This window comes from Tursiops truncatus, chromosome 18 (genome assembly GCF_011762595.2).
Source record: "Tursiops truncatus isolate mTurTru1 chromosome 18, mTurTru1.mat.Y, whole genome shotgun sequence".
Lineage (NCBI taxonomy): Eukaryota > Metazoa > Chordata > Mammalia > Artiodactyla > Delphinidae > Tursiops > Tursiops truncatus.
Genome location: NC_047051.1, coordinates 1,770,702 through 1,791,392, shown reverse-complemented (window position 1 = coordinate 1,791,392; position 20,691 = coordinate 1,770,702). Strand labels below are relative to the sequence as shown.

Sequence of the window (20,691 nt, the reverse complement as noted above, 5' to 3'; positions counted from 1 at the left end):
TGCTCAGACACTGTGCTGTCCTGATACCCAGGACTTTGAAAACGACTTACAGGAAGGGTTACGAAGGGTCTTTCATGTAGGTATCCTACCACCATCTCAACATAGATGTTCCAAGCTGAAATTACCACCTTGCTCCCATGATTGCTTTGTCTTCCTAAATCCCCATGTCTGGGGCCGACGGGGCCACCTCTCCTCCCCCAGAGCCACAAATAGAGCTCACGGTGCACCAGTCGCCCCAGAGCTCAGCACAGCCCACCACACCGCAGGAGCTCCATAGATAACGACGGACCGCATGAAATAAGCAAAGGAGTACAAGCAAGAGTCCGTAATCTAAGGGACTGGAAGGGTGAGGAGATTTTCCTATGGGTTTCAGAAAAGCCCAGCAAGGGTCACGCGAGACTACTGCAGAAGAATCACCGTCAGACCACCTGCTGTGACAGTCCAGGGGCCCTTGTCAAAGGCTCAGAGGGGCCCTTCCTTCCAGGTCCCTGGGCGATGATCCCCTCTCCTCACCCAGCAGGGAGGGCCTCCCACCGCCCTCTTCGCCGGCAGCTTCCACCGGCTCCACCTGCAGCACCCCCTCGGCTGCCCTTAAAGGGAATCCCAGTCAAAAGGGCCCTTGTCCACTTCCCCCTGGGCCCCAGGGCACCAAACCTAGACACACAGAAAATGACCAGGGATAAGGTGCAACTTACAGAAAAGTATCGTACCGAACACTGGCTCCACAATCAAGGGCGAGTTTGAGGCAGGAATGTTGCTACGACAGAGCTGGGATAGTTCTGAGGAATCTGCGCTGAGACTGATGGAAGGTGTCCTGTATTAACAGCAGTAAAACTCCATCTAACAACACAACAAAGGGAGTGTAAATATAGGGAAGCAAACAAGCCTGGACTTCGGAAGTACAGGAATTACTCATTTCAGATCAAAGCTCTTAAAGATAAACACACTATAGGGAAAGAGTCAGGCGGGGGAGGGGAGGGTTGAAATGCAGCCTCTCTTTCTTCCTTGCAGCCATCCTTCCTGGGGAGAATTCTCTGCTTCATCCCACAGTGATTAGGAAACCTCCTCCTGGGGAGGGGGTGGCAGGAGCCCCCAGCCTGCACTGACCTGGGTCTCTGTTCCGTTTCTTTTCTTCCACTGTAACCACCACGGGCTGGATACCTGTCGCGTGCTGGGTGTCCTCACAGTAACCCTACGAGCCCCAGTTTCACTCAGGAAACGAAGGCTCTGAGTGCTTAAGGGACTTGCCCAAGATCTCACAGGCAGAAACTCAGAGAACAGGGCATCACACAGAAGGTGGCTGATCCCAACAGCCGTGATCAGAAACCATGGTTTGAAATAATTCACCACCTATTACTAATTAAGTTCCTACGAGGTGTGGATAAATGTTAAATAGTAACGTCAAATCATTTAAACCAGCGGTTCTCAGAGTGTGATCTGGGGACCCTCCCAGGGGGTCTACGAGGTCAAAACGATGCTCGTGACGACGGTCGGCTCCATGTGCCTCCCCTCTCGTTCTTCTCGGACGTACAATGGGTTTTTCCAGAGGCTACGCAGCAGGTGCTGGCCCCTACCCTCTGTAGGCTCCTGGGATGCATTCTTGTATATATTCTTGTGATCTAAGTTTTTCTCAATTTCAATTTGTAAGACGGTCACTGTTGACTGCTATAACTCACATCGACGAAGGCTGTCTGGGATCTTCAATCATTTTTGAGAGCGTAAAGGAATTGTGAGGCCAGCAAGTTCAAGACCTTCTCACTTAAATAACCCGGACAGGTCCTGACACACTGACCCGCTCGTGGGTTTTCTGCGTCCGTCTCTTACCGTACGCTGGCTGCTCTAAAATGTGGAAATCCTATCTAATCTGAGGTAGGTGTGGTACTATTTATAAAACTGCAGCTTTCATAAGGTGGTTTATATTGCATATTTGAAATCTGGAGGCTTTTCAGGAATGTATCATAAAACCACCTCCATAAACTGTCTCTAAGGAACAGGGATGATAACACCGCCAGGAGACTCTCAGTCGTAAGCAGGTTATTGCAAACTTACAAAATTTCTGGAATCATCGTTTTTATTATTATTCTTAAGGGAGGCCGAGAAATCTTCCCATAGTTTTGAAGTCTTATCAGCTCCATTTTCAGAAGTTTTCACTTTCTCGATTTTCCCCTGACAATCTGCTACAGTCCTCACCTAGTATGATTCTGTTGCGAATCCCACGACGCAGGCCCAGCAGAGAGTAGTGCTTGGTCTGAACAGAGCTTTAGCAACGGGGTTTTAGCTTCTTGTCTTGGCTAATTTACTGACACATAAAGCTACTCAGTGGTGTTTCAAATTTTTACTTCAGTAAGTTATCTAATTAGCAGAAGAAATAGAAAAGTAAAAATCTACCCTCTGATTCACAATTGGGAGAAATATAGATCCAGATGAATAAGAAACTTGAGCAAAATTAAGAGTTCTATTGAATCCAATGGTGTTAAAACGATAAATATGACTTGATGTGTATTAGACAACACAGGAAAATGGACCTCAACGGGAGTGCCAGGAATTACTGTTGGAATAAATTAATATGCTCCGAAGAACGCGTGTAAATCTCTGCTGTAGGCAACATGTGTCGGAGGCCAGGGAAGGCTGGAAACACTTGGGAAAGAGGAAAATGAGAAATTTTTGAAAATTCTCCTAAAATGCAAGTTTCTGCAAACAGAGAATTTCAAGAGTGGAGGCTGTGATTTTGGTAAATCTAAACCAGAGCCTGGAGCTCTTAGGAACAAAATACACCAAGAGTCACTGTATCGACCAGGAACTATTTTAGCATCTATGACATCACTGAAACTTTACATTATTCTGTGTTGTATTTTCTCCGAGAGATTTCAATCCAACCCGTGTCCTGGTTTCAGTTCTATGATAGAATAAAAAACTGTCCAACACATCGTGTCGTCAGTCTTAAAAATGAGTAGCAGCCACTGATGCTCCCCAAGTTTGAAATAATAAAACTATTATTAATTATATTATCTCCACACGGCCGAGAGCAAATACTTTGTTGAAACTGTAATTAGGATGAAGCTGGCTCACTTTGAAAGCTCAGGTGAAGCTGCCCAGGGCCCGAGCTCCTGGTCCAGGGACACGCTTCCCTTAGATGTGCCCCCGCTTCGGGGTCAGGTGCGCGGGTTGGAACCTGACCCTGCAGTTCGCGGGCTATGAAATAGGAGGATGCTTCTCCTCCGGAGCCTCTGCTTCTTCACCTGCTCCTGGGAGACGCAGCCCTGGAAGGCCTGGCGGGAGGAACACAAGCCCTGCCACCAATACCTGGACGTCAACATCTCAAAATAAAGGTCACAATTGCAACACTATTTAAATGGACTAAGCTAAAAAATATATACCAAAACCTTTCATTATTGCTGGAAACACCATTACAAGATGAACTAGGGGGTAAAGTTCTTTTTTAATATATTTAGGTTACCGAGTGTTTGTTTTGAGTTAAATAGGAAGTCGGTGTCATCATAAGCCTTGTCCCGGTTTACATTTTCCAGGGCTTTAATTGCCTCTTCTATGGGAGAGCTAAGAAATGTGTGAATTGACGTGTAACATCTTTACGAAATTCCTTTCCAACTTCCTTCAACAACTAGAGGTAGGAAAATGCCCTGAGAGGACAGCAGGTGAAGTGTCCATCTGTCCTAACAGCCGCGCTGTGTGATCCACCACCAGGCCCAGGGTTGTATCTTCTCCTTGGTTCCACGGGGAAGACAGGCCTTCCTTCAGTCAACATCTGTGTCCCCCTAACATGCATGGGACACGGAGGAAAATGAGAATTACACAGGATCCAGTCCAAACAGTGGAAGAGACAGCCAGCCAGATAGACGCTGACCCTCAGATTCCAAGAACTACACCAGGAGGGTTGCTGCTAGCAGAACGTTTCCCCCGACACAAGCGCGCTCCTCATGTTTCTGGGGTAGGAACTGCATGAGGGTGACACTCGTGCTTCTCTCCCCCTTCTCTCCCTCCTCCGGGGCGGCAGGGGTCGGAACCCACGGCCCGCCCCCCGGCCTGGCCTGAGGGCCCCCGCGCCTGCCCCCCGCAGCCAGGGGCGCCTCCTCCCCCAGCCGCACCGGCAGGGGCTGACGGAGACCCTAGCAGCCCGCCGTCCACCCGCCCGGGCACCACCCTGGCTGCCCCTCCCTCTCTCCCAGCCACTCACACTCGTCGGGGGAAGAGGGCCGGGGCTCTGACTCCCTAGGCTCCCAACACCTGGCTGCACGGACTGCGGACCTTACCAGGTGAGCCAAGACCAGCATTTGGAAAACAAAATTCTACACCGAGGAGACAGCAGCCACCAAGGCAGGCGGCCACAGTCAGCGCCGGTCGTGTGGGATGCCAGCCTCTGCCCATGTCTGTAGCTCCTGTCTCCTAAGAGGCTGGAATTCAGCAGATACCCGCCACTTGGGACCTGCACCAGGGGGAAAGGCAGGAGCCTTGGAAAGCAGGCTGCGCATGGGCTCCGCACAGGCCAGGATTTCCTTACGGAAAGAAGAGGCCCCTCCTGTCCAGAGGCCTTTAAGCGTTAAAGGAGGGGACAACCTGGCCGTCCCCGTGGGCGGGAGGCTGGGACACAGGACGTCGAGCTGCAGAGCCCATGGGTGTTGGGATGCAGGCTGATTCTGACGGCAGGGCTCCCGAACCCACTGCCTGAATTCACGGCCTGAGCCCTGCTGTCCAGCAGCTGGGGAAAGTTACCCACACCCACGAGCTCTCAGATCGGCACAGCCAGTTTTATGAATTATGTTAGGATCTGACTTTAGATTTCAGAGACGTGAACTGCGGCTTCCTCCTCAAGAGGATCATGAAGTTTTATGAATAATGACAGAAAAGGAGAATTGTTTTGTTTGCAGGTGTCTCCCAAGGGTCTAGAGAAATACCTTGTGTACAGCAGGTGCCCACTGAACAGTCCTGAATGACAGAAGCATTTATTAAAAAGAGAATATGCCACAATCTTGACTTGAGATAAAGAAATAACTTGATAAGATGACTGCAAACCCGAATATGAAGCTGCATCTCAAAAGGCTGTTGCCCAGAATACCCTGCACCTAGGAATTCAGTCCGCCTGAATAATCAAAGAGAAACTAGACGGGCCTGAAAAGCAGGTTTAGTCTTATTATCAGATGGGGAGTGTTTTTTAATAATGAAATCAAAATAAAGGAAGACAGGAGAGGTATCTTTAAAAGAAATGTTGAGATTTTAGAAGCTGATTTGAGACTCAAGAAATATGAAAGGGAAATGACATCTTAATGGCAGACCACAACGGGAAAACAGACAGACGCGGGGTTCACCACTTGAAGAGAGGGTATTAGAGTAGAGAGGGCTGGATTTGCTTCGTTACAGTTCATCAAGGGTAAATGGGACCCAGAGACGTTTGATGAGCAAGATGAGACAAGCCCTCAGGAAGCAGACAGGGCAGTTTCCCCAGAAGAGCCAGGATCCAGAAACCCCGGAGAGTCCCGTCCTAAGGCTGGAAGGGGTCGGGGTCCACAGGGGTCTGTGGGGTCTCCACTCCCTGCACACAGTGTGAAAGCTTCAAGCTCCTGTTTCAGACAACAGTCACTCAGATGACCTGAACATTTTGCACCACGAGTACCCAGAACTGGTAGACTAAGTAGTAAAAACACACCTATTAGAGCTGAGCTTGAAGAAGGAGGGAGAAACTTCAAGGCACCAAATATAAAGAGACGGCTGAAACCACAGAGCTGACCCTGCACCCAAGGTGCCGGCGGGGGTGAGGTGTTGGTAACCTTGGGGCCGGGTTTTCACGACCACACTGATAGGCAACGGGCATTGGTCCCAGTCACGGTGGGAGCTCAAACCAAACTTGCTGCAGAGGCCCAGACCCCCCAGGACTGTGTTCTCAGTGAACAGATGGACAAGGACCCTCCCACGAGGACCGGGATTCTTGTCTATCTCAGCCTGGGCTCTGGAAGGAAAACAAAAACAATAACCCTGAAATTATAAATCCCAGAGGACAAAACACTAGTGTATGGGGTTTAAAATGACCCACCAACATGGTCTAGGAACCCCACAAGCTGATAAATAACAGAGATTAGTCCTGGGCCATCTTCAGTACTTCTCACAAAAATAGTCATAAAACTGTATTCTGGGAATGGCCCCCAACCTCAAACCCAACAGGATTCCAACAGCTAAATTTCCGCTAAAGATCAGCTCACAGCCCAAAATTACAAAACACATGAAGAAAGAATCCAGCAGCAGCAAGAGTAGGCACAAAGAGCAAACAGACCAATGGAACCCCTAGAACAGCAGATAACAAAACAGTCTGACAGAGACCGTCACACGGGCATCGTTAAATAGATTCAAGGCTTCCGTGGTGGCGCAGTGGTTGAGAGTCCGCCTGCCGATGCAGGGGACATGGGTTCGTGCCCCGGTCCGCGAGGATCCCACATGCCGCAGAGTGGCTGGGCCCGTGAGCCATGGCCGCTGAGCCTGCGCGTCCAGAGCCTGTGCTCCACGGCGGGAGAGGCCGCAACAGTGAGATGCCCGCGTACCGCAAAAAAATGGACTTAAGATGTCCAAGAACGTCTTATAACCTTAATAAAAGAATAGGCAATACTTAGAGGAGCCAGTGAAAACTTCCACAAGTAAATGCAGTTATCAGAATATAAAATTCAATAGGTCCAACTAAAGATTATGTACAGGTTAATGAAAAATTATTAAATTAGAAGATTTAAATTAGAAGATCTGAGGAAATTATCAATGCATCACACAGAGATATAAAATGTGGAAATTATGAAAAAGAATTAAATGAACAAATCCAATTTATATTAGAAAGCTTAAATTTAAAGCACTTTACTATCAATCATTCCCTCCTGTGTTATTCTCCATTTCAAAGTACTTCTTTTATCTGTTCTTTCAGCAAGGATCTAATATAAGTTCCAAAAAGAACTTGAAAGTGGGTGAAAGTACTAAATGTGAGAAACAAAAACCATACAAACGCTTACGAGATTATCTTCGTGATCTGCAGCACGGAAGAATTTATTTAACAAAACAAAAAAATCATAAAGGAAAGGATTAATGCATTTGATGGCATTAAAATTAAAACCTCTGTCTGTATGACAAAAGATACTACAATCAAAGTGAAGAGCTAATCCACAAGAGGAAGATTTACAATCCAAACCGAGTAACTGACAAAAGATTGTTTACCCAGGGTATATAAGAATACGACCAATCAATATGAAATTAACTCGGCAATAAGCAAATTGTATTAAAAAGGGATTCAGGGGCTTCCCTGGTGGCGCAGTGGTTGAGAGTCCGCCTGCCGATGCAGGGGACGCGAGTTCGTGCCCCGGTCTGGGAAGATCCCACATGCCGCGGAGCGGCTGGGCTCGTGAGCCATGGCTACTGAGCCTGCGCGTCCGGAGCCTGTGCTCCGCAACGGGAGAGGCCACAACAGGGAGAGGCCCGCGTACGGCAAAAAAAAAAAAAGGGATTCAGGGAGGAGGAATCCCAAATGCCCCAAAAATAAATGTTTCAAGCCCTCTCTAGTAATCAGGGAAATGCATGTTACAATAAAGAGATAACATCTACCTCCGTCTGACTGACAAAACGTAGGTCTGATCCCACACAGTGTTGACAGGAACATGGGAAGACCACTTGCCAGAGTGTAAACTGGTTCAACTTCTTAGCCGTTTGGCCAGATCAACGTTAAAGATGACCACATATTGCCCGACGCGATTTCCATCTCATTACCGACCCTCCGTGCCCTCACACAAGTGTCCTATCAGGAACACAGGAATGCTTGTGCAGTGCTGACAGCAACAGCAAAACCATCAGTCCACTGGAGGGAAGTGGATAAAAGATAGCTTATTAATATTACGGAATATTTTATAGCAGTTTAAATAAATGGATTACTTTTATATAGTTATATCTCAAAAACATTATATGGAGTGAAAATGAGCTGTCAAATAATATAGTATCACTTCTGCACATTTTAAAGCATGTTAATAGCATATAGTTACGGGGATATATACTTAGGGGAAAGTCATGAAAAACTGCATGGAAAATAATTAATGCCAGGATGTCAGTGGTGATTTCAGTGTGGTCATTTCCTCTGTGAAAGGCAGGAGGAAGAAGGAGGAGAAGAAAGGAGGTGGCTTTAAATATATCTTTACATTTTATTTACTTTTAGTGAGAAATCTGAGATGTGTGCGTCTATATGTTAACAACGCTTTTATCTCGGTGGTGGTTACACAGGCATCTATTAAAATATTTACACTTCATGATGGAAACGCTTTATCATTCAAAATGATTGTTTTAAAAACCTAAATGATTATAGATAAGAGGAAGGAGGAACTCAGCTCCGTGTAGAAAATCATGCTAAGGAGAGGAGACGGTCCTTCAAAGATAAAAAAGGGGGAGGACGCCAGTCGGATGAAATAAGCACTGAATTTATGTATTTATATTTCTCTTAATCATTTATGCCATATCTGATTTTAAAGCAACTCTGAAGCACTTGACAGCAAATGACCCTCTTATAATTGACCTATGAAAGAAGAATAAGAACCAGACTATGAACGAAGATATTGTGACAGAAGACCCAGGCTGGAGCAGGTACCATGCAGTGTTATAAGCACAGCCTTCGGGATAGGCTGCCTGGATGTGAACACAGGCTCCAGCACTAACTAGCTGTCACCCACACAAGCCAACGCCTCAGTAAACCTCAGCTCTCTCAGCTGTTAAATAAGGATTACGCGGCTCCCTACTTGGTAGGGCAGTAACAAGGATTAAACGAAAGGATTACGTAAAGTGTTTCCTTAGCATCTTGAAAGAGGCCTAGTGAGTACTCAAAACATCTTAGCTATTCTAAGTATTATTTTTGTTATGGAAGGTGAGCATATTACTTACCTCTAAGATTTCTATCAGCTAGACTAAGCAAAAAAGTAACTCAAGCAGTAACATGGATCACATTACCTCAGGCGGATCGATGGATGGATGGATGGATGGATGGATGGACGGATGGACGGATGGATGGACGGATGGATGGATGGGAGGAAGGGTAAGAGAGGAAAGGAAACATCTTAATAGTTTGAAGGTTTCAACATATTTTCCAAATTCTAAATTCTAAAAGGATTTTTGCATGACTCTCCACATAAGGGACCTAAATGAATAAAAAACGTATCTGACCCAATATAAACTTAGAAACTCCAATTTCCTATCCCATCGAACTTCACTCCCGAGAAAACTATGGCCCTGATAAACGCTCTACACCCGTGATGCGCCGAGAGGAATCACTGAGGCACACACAGATCAGTCATGACAGATGTTTTATTAGAGGTTCTGTAAGCCTGGAGAGCTGGGTAAGGATATCAGCAAGTAGACTAAAGCATCACTCCTTTTTCCTAGTGTGTTTCTCATTACTGGAAAACGGTTTTCAGTGAGGAGCAAAATTGCAAGAGAATAAAATTAGAAAGATCACTGCCTTTCCAACCTCCTCCCCAGAAAGTATCAAATCTTGGAATTTCATTCTTCCTAGCTTTTTCCATTGGCTTAATCACTCTAGCATTACATACAAGAAAAAATTCCTTTGAACAGGTGCCCTACTTATGAAGGCATTTATAGCTGCCATAAAAAATATAGGAAAATTATTATTCCTCCTCCTCTAATTTTTCTGCTAAAAAGTTAGAACAGTAAATTGGGTCTGAATCGCATGACCTGCTGCATTTACTGGGCCTAAATCTTCACACGTACAGAAAACAAAGTTCGTATTTCTTTTCCTTCCTTCGTCTCCGCTGCAATTCTAACATACTTCTCCAGGGCTAACTCTGACTTTGAATTTGTAAAGTCCTTCAAAAGGCCAATAATAATAATGAAATCCTGTACTCAGGAAGCCTCCGTGCTCAGTTTCATACCCCTAAGTTCCTACTGCTGATTGAAAAAACTAAGCGACCAGGTGTTATCTTTACACTATAAAGCAGTGTATTCGAGACCTTAAAGGCCACTATCATGGGGAAGGCCTCATGAACTTAACAGGTATTTTCTTCATAATTACCTCTACCTCATAAAATCATAAGGACTTCATGACATTATTATATTTAAGGCTCTATTCGCATTACAGTAGGGCGCTTTAAAAACTCCCAAACGTTCCACATGCCACAGAAAAGGATAGGGAATCAGAAACATACTTGAATCATCTTGATATTAAAGCAAACTTCTATCTCCCCTTTTGGCACACCCATACAAAGATCCTACAGGAAGTGGAAACTTGTAGGAGCCTTGACTAATTTTGGCAAAGCAAGTCCTGAGCTGCCTCTTTGCACTGCATCTGTAATGTGTAGTCTGGCCACCCTATGTGATCTGAGTCTTAGCCATTTCTCTTGTGTCTGGACTCAGCGACGGGCCCCAACCTAGAGAACAAGGAAATCTTCCTTCTTCTCGGAAGAAGGTTTGGAAGCAGCTAGAGTCAAGACAGTCTTCAAAGAGGTTAATTAATTATTTGTGGGAGGAAGAGGGGAGGGGTGTGGGGTTGGGGTCTCTTAGATGAGAATTCCACAGAACATTCAGGCAACTCCTTTCCCCCTCCGTCCTCCTCCCAGGAAGTCCAGTGTGTCAAAACGGAGCCTGTATCTTGTCTAGAAAAACTCAAAGGCAGCCGTCCCACACACAAATAATATGAAATAAGTATTATAAACGAGATGGTGAGACATGACACCTTGGCTTAGCCTGGGCTGGGGAGAGAAGCCGAGGAGGCTGCGTGAGTGAAGCAAACACCAGCTGGGAAGCGAGGTTCAGGCCGAGGGCCTGACCCCAAGTTCAGAGTCGGACGGGCAGGGCAAGGATGTGTTCTGTTTTGTAACCTTATTTTTATGGCTATCTGCTGGTGGGCTGCTTCGCCTGGTTCTGGTCTATTTCAACATCCATTTATGCTCCATGGCCAGTTCCTAATAAACACATTCTTTCGTCTACCTTGCCAAGCAGGAGTCCTCAAACCTGGACCCACCCCAGGAATCGTAGGAGGTCTCTTCTCTCCGTTTGGGGGAGTGAAAGCCCCTCCTGGTAGCCTTCCCCGTACCCCTCTCCACTGCACCCCTGACTCCCAGAGAGCTTCCTTCCCTTCCAGGGCAGACCCAGATCTCCAGCAACTTGGAGAACCTTGGCCCAATGGAACACATGGGATATGATCTCGTAGTGAAAGAATCCACCTTGACTTTCAAGCCGAAAATGAAATCAACTAATGTTACTTGCAATTCCTATTTGATATTTTTTCCTGACCTAAATCACAAAATGACACGTAACAAAAGAACATTGCTCAGAGAGGAAAGTTCAAAAAGAACAGCTTATTCAGACAAGCAATGCCACGTGAGCATCACAGTAACTCTGATAGAGCTTGGAAGGCCGCCTGGTGTGAGAAAGTGGCTCCAGTGGTGTGGGACCAAGGAGGGTGGGGACGGGGCCCTGTCACTTACCAGCAGCATGAGGAAGGAAAATCGACCCAGCCTTTCCCAGCCCCCGCTTTCTCACTGCCCCCCACCCCATCCCCGCCCCCTGCACTGTCCTCCGGAGTCTGCGATAAGGCGCGGGGACCACGGTGTTGGCACACAGCTGGTGCTCCGCCCGCTGGCTGTCCTTTCCCTGTGGTGTTGAATCCGTTATAACTCAGTGTGACCTGCTTCCTCCTCTCCCCAGACAGCCTTCCCACACCACGAGCCTGAACGTAACACGAGAACACGCCAAAGTTTGCTGTAAACCAAATCTTCATGTACATCTTCTATGTATGACATCTGACCCCTCTTTTAATTGTTATCTTATTTTCTAATATGACTGTGTGTATTTAGGGTGTACAACATGCTGATGCTGATGTGCACATACACACAGTGCAACAGTGAGCACAGTCAAGCTGCTTAACGTCCCATCACATGGTTACTGTGTGTGTGTGTGTGTGTGTGTGTGTGTGTGTGTGCGTGCGCGCTCGCGCGCGCGCGTGTGTGTGTGATGGGAACACCTGGAATCTACCCTCTTAGCAAATTTCCAGGATTCAATTGTCTTATTAAGTACAGTCACCATGCGGTGCTTTAGATCTCTAGATTCGTTCCCGCTACACAACCGTCACTTTGTACCCTTCGGCCAAGAACCCCCATTCTCCCCCGCCCCACACTGGTAACAGTCTTTCTACTCCCTGCTCCCATATTTGACTTTTTTAGATTCCACATATGAATGGGATCATGCAGCTTTTTCCTGTCTTGGTCTGGCTTATTTCACTCCTCATAATGTCCTCGGGGTTCATCCGTGCTGACAAAAATGGCAGGATGTCTGTTTGTAAGGCTGAGCCACATTCCATGGTATGTGTATATACACCACATCTTCTTTATCCATTCCTCCATCAATGGACAGTTAGGGTTATTTCCATATCTTGGCTACTGCAAATAATGCTGCAATAAACATGGAGACTCAGATATCTCTTCAAGACACTGATTTCATTCCCTTTGGGTACATTTCCAAAAGATTGCTGGATAATACAGCAGTTGTATTTCTAGTTTTTTGAGGAACTTCCATACTGTTTTCCATAGTGACTGCACCAATTTACACTCCCACCAAAAGGTTCCCTTTTCTCCACATCTTAGGCCACACTTACCTCATTTTTTGATAACAGCCATCCTGACAGGTGTGAGGTGATATCTCATTATGGCTTTGATTTCATTTCCCTGATAAGTGATGTTGAGCACTTTTTCATGTACCTGTTGGCCATCTGTATGTCTTCTTTGGAAAAATGTCTATTCATGTCCTTTGCCCATTTTTCAGTTGGCTTGTTTTTTTTGTAATTGAGTTGTATGAGTTCCTTATATATTTTGGAGATTAACCACTTATCAGATATGTGGTTTGCAATGTTTTCTCCCAGTCCATAGGCTGCCTCTTCATTTTGTTGATGGTTTCTTTTCCTGCACAGAAACTTTTTAGTTTCATGTAGTCACACTTGTTTCGCTTTTGTTGCCCTTGCTTTTGGTGTCACAACCAAAACGTCATTGCCAAGGCCAATGTCAAGGAGTTTTTCCCCTATGTTTTCTTCTAGGAATGATATGGTTTCCGGTCTTATGTTTAAGTCTTTAATCCATTTTGAGTTGATTTTTGTGCATGGTGAAAGATAAGGATCCAATTTCATTCTCCTGCATGTGGCTGTCCAATTTTCGCAACACCATTTATTGAAGAGACCATCCTTTCCTAATTGTGTATACTTAGAGCCCTTATCAAAAATTAGTTGACCATATACGCTTGGGCTTATTTCTGGACACTCTATTATGTTCTACTGGTCCATATGCCTGTTTTTATGCCAGTATCATAATGTTTTGATTACTATAGCTTTGTAATATAATTTGAAATCAGGAGTGTGATGTCTCCAACTCTGTTCTTTCTCAAGATTACTTTGGATACTCAGGGTCTTTTGTGGTTCCACATGAATTTTAGAATTTTTTTTCTACTTCTGTGAAAAATTCCATTGGAATTATCATAGAAATTGCATTGAATCTGTATATAGTTTTGGGTAGTATGAACATTTTTAACAATGTTAATTTTTCCAATTCATGAACATGGGATATCATTTCAGTTATTTGTGACTTCTTCAATTTCTTTCATCAATATGTCCTCATTTTCAGTGTGCAGATCTTTTACCTCTTGGTTAAATTTACTCCTAAGTATTTTTTTTTTTTGATGCTATCATAAATGAGATTATTTTCTTGCTTTCCTTTTTTTGATAGATTGTTGTTGGTGTAAAGAAATGCAACTGATTTTTATGTGTTGACTTCCTATCCTGCAACTTTACTGAATTCATTTATTAGTTCTAGCAGTTTTCCTGTGGAGTTTTTAGGGTTTTCTACATACATGATCAAGTCATCTACAAACGCATAATTTTACTTTTTCCTTTCCAATTTGGATGCCTTTTTTTCTTGTCTGATTGCTCTGGCTAGTACTTCCAATACTACATTAAGCAGAAACGATGAGAGCGGGCATCTTTGTCTTATATCTAATCTTAGAAGAAAAGCTTTCAGTTTTTCCCTGTTGATTTTGATGTTAGCCTTGGGCTTTTCACAAAAGGCCTTTATTATGTTGAGGAAATTTTCCTTTACACATATTTTGTTGAGAGTTTTACCACGAATGGATGTTAAACTTTGTCAAATGCTTTTTCTGTATCTATGGAGATGATCATGTGGTTTTTACCTTTCATTCTGTTAATGTGGTATATCACATTGATTAATTCTCATAAGTTAAACCAACCTTGCATCCCAGGGGTAAATTCCACTTGGACATTATTTGACCCCTCTTGATATCATCTGTAGAAACGGAGGATTCTTGAAGACTAGTTTTCAAAATTAGAAATGATATATACTGTTATTCACCAATCAAATGAAACATGTATGCTTACTCTCTCAACAGATTAGTTTGTTGGAGGGAGACTCTATATAATCCTAAACCAATTTTTATCACACATTAATCCAAATTTACATACAGGCTTGTTCAGTAAAAGATGGAATCCAGTGCCAAATTTTATTATGGGCTATAATTCACAAATTCTCCTAACTCTGCCTTGAGGAGAATGCACTTTGAGCAAACATTCAGCCTGGTGAGTGCTTACTGAACACTACAATGACCTAGTAATGGAAAAGGTCTCCCCTGAGGTAGAATCAAAATCAAGATGTTCACTCAAGCACACACATTGGTGAAAAGTAGAAGCAAAGTCAGAGCATTAGAAATGAGATATAGGATTTCACACTCTTAGGACTTTTCTCCCACAAGTCTGTTGAGCTTTGAAGTTAGGACAAGGACACCTGTACAGGTGATAGATAAACCCTACACAATTAGGGTGGCCTGGGCTTCACAGTCTAGGAAGTTGTTTGTGGACTTGCCTCAGCCAGGAATGGAAGTTCTGGCTTACACATCTAGGATGAACAGGTGGTTTAACAAGTGATAATACTCCAGTAATTTCCCTCTATGAACAGAATCTTTGTGAAAATCTGTGTTCTAGAAAAGAGGTACCTATGAGGTTGTTAGGTTTAATGGGCACAGAGAAGGCCAACTGGACACACCAAGAATTTGCCAGGAGACAAATACACAGAAAGGAGGACAAAGATATAGTGGCAGAGACGCAGAAACGGACGTCAGAAACAGCCATAAAACAAGGGGGTTATAGGAACACGATTCAAAAACTGAAGGTCACCTCCCCACGTCATTGGCCCTGGCGTCCCTAGATAGCGCTTATTTGCAAGGCTGCACTATTACCACACTGGAGCACGAGAAAGGGGTTTGAAGAAGTAGTTGCACACGGTAATGAGTGGGTATAGGCATCATTCCCCTCTACTGGCTGAGCTAATGAACTACACCACTCATTTTCACTTAATCACGTGAAAAAACAGGTTTGAGATGAAAAAAAATTGAAAAAGAAGGAGCAAGAATAAAAAAAATACAGTTCATTTCTGGGAATTTGAGGTTACTTTCCATTACCAACTTCTTTTCATCTTTTTCTTGATTTGAAAATGAAAACAAAATAAAAATAAAGCCCAAGGAGGCACAGTTAATGCCCCCACCGACCACGTGGCATGCTCCCCAAACTCCTTTCTATTTACCATTTTAGTTACGCTTACAGAAAAAATGGTCCCCTTGTAACTTAACCCGGAAAACAGATGGCTTCCAAGTAAAATGTTTTCAAGGACCCGTATTTAAAATATAGTGTCTTCAGCAATCAGAGAAGAAAAAGAAATAAAAGGAATGCAAATCGGAAAAGAAGTAAAGTTGTCACTGCTTGCAGATGACATGATACTGTACATAGAGAATCCTAAAGATGCTACCAGAAAACTACTAGAGCTAATCAATGAATTTGGTAAAAGTAGCAGGATACAAAACTAATGCACAGAAATCTCTTGCATTCCTATACACTAATGACGAAAAATCTGAAAGAGAAATTAAGGAAACACTCTCATTTACCACTGCAACAAAAAGAATACAATACCTAGGAATGAACATACCTAAGGAAACAAAAGACCTGTATGCAGAAAACTATAAGACACTGATGAAAGAAATTAAAAATGATACAAATAGATGGAGAGACATACCATGTTCTTGGATTGGAAGAATCAACATTGTGAAAATGACTCTACTACCCAAAGCAATCTACAGATTCAATGCAATCCCTATCAAACTACCAATGGCATTTTTCACAGAACTAGAACAAAAAACTTCACAATTTGTATGGAAACACAAAAAACCCCGAATAGCCAAAGCAATCTTGAGAAAGAAAAACGGAGCTGGAGGAATCAGGCTCGCAGACTTCAGACTATACTACAAAGCTACAATAATCAAGACAGTATGGTACTGGCACAAAAACAGAAACATAGATCAATGGAACAGGATAGAAAGCCCAGAGATAACCCATGCAAATATGGTTTGTTTTTTATTTTTGCTTTTTTTTGTGGGACGTGGGCCTCTCACTGCTGTGGCCTCTCCCGCCACGGAGCACAGGCTCCAGATGCACAGGCCCAGCGGCCATGGCTCACGGGCCCAGCCGTTCCGCAGCACGCGGGATCCTCCTGGACCAGGGCACAAACCCGTGTCCCCTGAATCAGCAGGCGGACTCTCAACCACTGCACCACCAGGGAAGCCCCATATGGTTATTTTTGATAAAGGAGGCAAGAATATACAATGGAGAAAAGACAGCCTCTTCAATAAGTGGTGCTGGGAAAACTGGACAGCTACATGTAGAAGAATGAAATTAGAAAACTCCTTAACACAAAAATAAACTCCAAATGGATTAAAGACCTAAACGTAAGGCCAGACACTATAAAACTCTTAGAGGAAAACATAGGCAGAACACTCTATGACGTAAATCACAGCAGGATCCTTTTTGACCCACCTCCTAGAAATATGGAAATAAAAACAAACATAAACAAATGGGACCTAATGAAACTTAAAAGCTTTTGCACAGCAAAGGAAACCATAAACAAGACGAAAAGACAACCCTCAGAATGGGAGAAAATATTTGCAAATGAAGCAACTGACAAAGGATTAATCTCCAAAATTTACAAGCAGCTCATGCAGCTCAATATCAGAAAAAAAATAAACCCAATTCAAAAATGGGCAGAAGACCTAGATAGACATTTCTCCAAAGAAGATATACAGATTGCCAACAAACACATGAAAGGATGCTCAACATCACTAATCATTAGAGAAATGCAAATCAAAACTACAGTGAGGTGTCACCTCACACCAGTCAGAATGGCTATCATCAAAAAATCTACAAACAATAAATGCTGGAGAGGGTGTGGAGAAAAGGGAACCCTCTCGCACTGTTGGTGGGAATGTAAATTGATACAGCCACTATGGAGAACAGTATGGAGTTTCCTTAAAAAACTAAAAATAGAACTACCATACGACCCAGCAATCCCACTGCTGGGCGTATACTCTGAGAAAACCATAATTCAAAAAGAGTCCTGTACCACAATGTTCATTGCAGCTCTATTTACAATAGCCAGGACATGGAAGCAACCTTAAGTGTCCATCGACAGATGAATGGATAAAGAAGATGTGGCACATATATACAATGGAATATTACTCAACCATAAAAAGAAACGAAATTGAGTTATTTGTAGTGAGGTGGATGGACCTAGAATCTGTCATACAGAGTGAAGTAAGTCCGAAACAGAAAAACAAATACCGTATGCTAACACATATATATGGAATCTAAAAAAAATAGAAGATTCTGAAGAACCCAGAGGCAGGACAGGAATAAAGGCGCATACATAGAGAATGGACTTGAGGACACGGGAGGGCGAAGGGTAAGCTAGGACGAAGTGAGAGAGTGGCATGGACATATATACACTACCAAATGTAAAATAGATAGCTAGTGGGAAGCAGCTTCATAGCACAGGGAGATCAGCTCGGTGCTTTGTGACCATCTAGAGGGGTGGGATAGGGATGGTGGGAGGGAGATGCAAGAGGGAGGAGATATGGGGATATATGTATATATATAGCTGATTCACTTTGTTATAAAGCAGAAACTAACACACCATTGTAAAGCAATTATATTCTAATAAAGATGTTAAAAAAAAAGAAATATACACATGAAAAAATGTGTTGAGATAAACAGAATAAAAATCCATGAATACACCCAAAAAAAAAAATACAGTGTCTTCTCCTGAAAGGTGGGAGCACCAGCTAGAGAGTTTGTGGAACTGTTATTGCAGCCAAGTCACCCCCGAATTGAAATCATGGCATCCAAGATGGCGACCCAGGATGGCTCATAATTGGCCTCTCCACCGAGGTCTCGGCAAAGGCAGTGCTCAACAGGGCGAAATGCTAATCCTTCCCTCCCTAATAGCAGTTACAATGAATTCAGTTTCTTTCAGTGTGCAGAAATACCTTCTCTGCAGCATTTGAGGCATGTTATTTATACTCTCAATCATTTTTAAAAGTCCTTGATCTTTATTTTACACGGCGATTTACTAGAACTTAATATGAACTCAGGAAAATGATGAGAAGACAGAGCAGATTATTATAATTGTAGAGAAAGTGGTTGTAAAAGGGAAGCATGCAGACCTGTTTTGTTTTGTGCGTCTCCAAGATGACTTGGAGCTGTATGCAGTACATACCTGGGATGGTATCAGAGCAGTTCATCACATTAAAAAAAACGAGATACTGTTGACATCTGAGTAAGGATTACATTTACTTTAATCTGAGCTCCCCTTTTGGGAGGGTGAGGGAGCACCATACAAAACTAAATATAATTAACATTTAAGTAAATAAGATAAAAATATTAGTCTTGGAAGTAAATCTGTGATTGATTTAGTCACAGATGTAAAGATGTAGTCAACTGACACATCTAAACGTGTAATGTGTTCCAAGGACCACAAACAATCAAAAGAGTGCAATGTTTTTCAAGGTTCCCTGGGCCTAGGTGGGGCACTCAAGTTTATCATGTCTACACAGCTCTCCTTTGAGATCAAAGCCCAGCAAAGGATGGTTCTTTGAACCTCTGGTGGACTCAAGCTAGAAGGCAACGTGTGGACAGCCCACCAGTTGCCTAGGAATTTCAAGGACCAGAATAGAATTTTAAAGCACTTGAATACGGAATGACTTATTTCGTTTATTAAAATTAAAAAAAAATGGACCTCCTTGATCACTCACTGGTGGGGAAATCATATACTTTCTTAAATCTATTTCACAAAGACTTGGGGCCCTTGATGGCTCTATTGCAGTGCAGTTAGGAACTCCATCTGGGACAAACTCATTGGTTATTTTAAGATTTGGCCAGATTCTAGCTTTGAGGCAATATAACGTTTCTATCTGCAGTCATCCAAGGTTGTTCCAAGCTATACTCACGATGTTCAGATCCGTGACATGACACACTTCCATGTTCATAGCCCACATCCAGGTCAGCCAGCGTCAGACATCGTATCTTAACATTCCTACCAGGGATAAGGAAAGTATTTAAACCGTACTTACATGGGATCACTCGCTATACAGTCATTCAACAAACAGTCACAGAGTATTTTCTCTACTAGAAGCTGTAGAAGGAACAAAGATGAATCTAACACAGACCTTGTCTTTGAAGAGCTGGCACTAAGTACAAAATCAACTACAAGGTAGAAAGGCGTAAGAGCCCCCAAAGAGGAACCATTTAGGGCGACGGGATCTCGGGAGGAGGGACTCCTTCTGCCAGGCGTTGTGTCTGTATTAAGCAAAGGCCATCTCTTCTAAGCCTCACATCGGGGACAGTTTCTCTCGTTTGACAGCTAAGGACACTGACTGAGTTATGTGACGTGGCTGAGGTCACCAGGCAGTGAGAAGAAAGGGCTGACCCTGAACCTCGGCCACCACCGTGGCTGCAGCCGGCAGCCCTGTCCACCCACGACTGCCCCTCCCCCGGGTCTTGCTCCGCTCCAGCCCTGTACACCCAACCAGCTATTCGGATAAGATCTGTAGCCTCTAGGCAGCCTGTCAGTTTAATTTGCTTTTCTTTTTTCAATTTAAAAAATCAGCAAAGATTGGGTTTGTAGTTCCTCCCCTCAGAGTTAGCAACAAACAGGCTAAATAAACATTACCTTTGATCAAAGTCAGTGTGCTCAAAAAATTAAATCTCCTTCTCTCACACGCGCTTCACCATTCATTACTCAAGATGGACAAGGGGAAGAATACGTACACACCCAGGAACAACAGTCTGGTCAAGGTTATTTATTACAGTATATACTGTGATCTACGTGGGGAAAATCACTTCAGGAGATAACTATGCTAGAATAGGATTTAATCCATATAGCTAAGCCAGTGACGGCAGAAACTAGGGGTATTTTTTTTTAGTTAGTGAAACACCAAATGAAAGGGATGGATCTAGAACACGGAAATGAAGGTCTGAAGGTCTCTCTAATGGGACAGAAAGAAAAGGAACTCTGTAAGCAGTTTCATGGATAAACTAGCTAATATTCTTCAAAAACAATGCAAGACATTGGAGTGTTTAAAACAACAAGCATTTAGAGAATGGCACGATTTGTACGGCCGTAATGCACAGTGGTAAAGAACTAAGACAATAGATATGTGGTTATCAGACCATAGAGATAAGAGAATTTTCACACAAATATACAGTGTAAGAATCCATTTTTGTTGAGTTTAAAGCGTGTTTCCAAGATCCTGAACTAAAGTCTTTGGTGCCATGCACCAATTCAG

General features: G+C 43.6%; 1 long non-coding RNA gene across 1 annotated transcript; it reads right to left on the bottom strand.

The window, feature by feature from the left end:
• Nucleotides 1–706: 706 nt before the first annotated feature.
• On the bottom strand, nucleotides 707–19,391 carry LOC141277060 (uncharacterized). Its single transcript, XR_012327735.1, has 3 exons — nucleotides 19,354–19,391; nucleotides 14,260–14,341; nucleotides 707–840 (listed from the first exon to the last, which is right to left on the bottom strand). It is a non-coding gene; the product is annotated as an uncharacterized lncRNA (long non-coding RNA).
• Nucleotides 19,392–20,691: the final 1,300 nt, after the last annotated feature.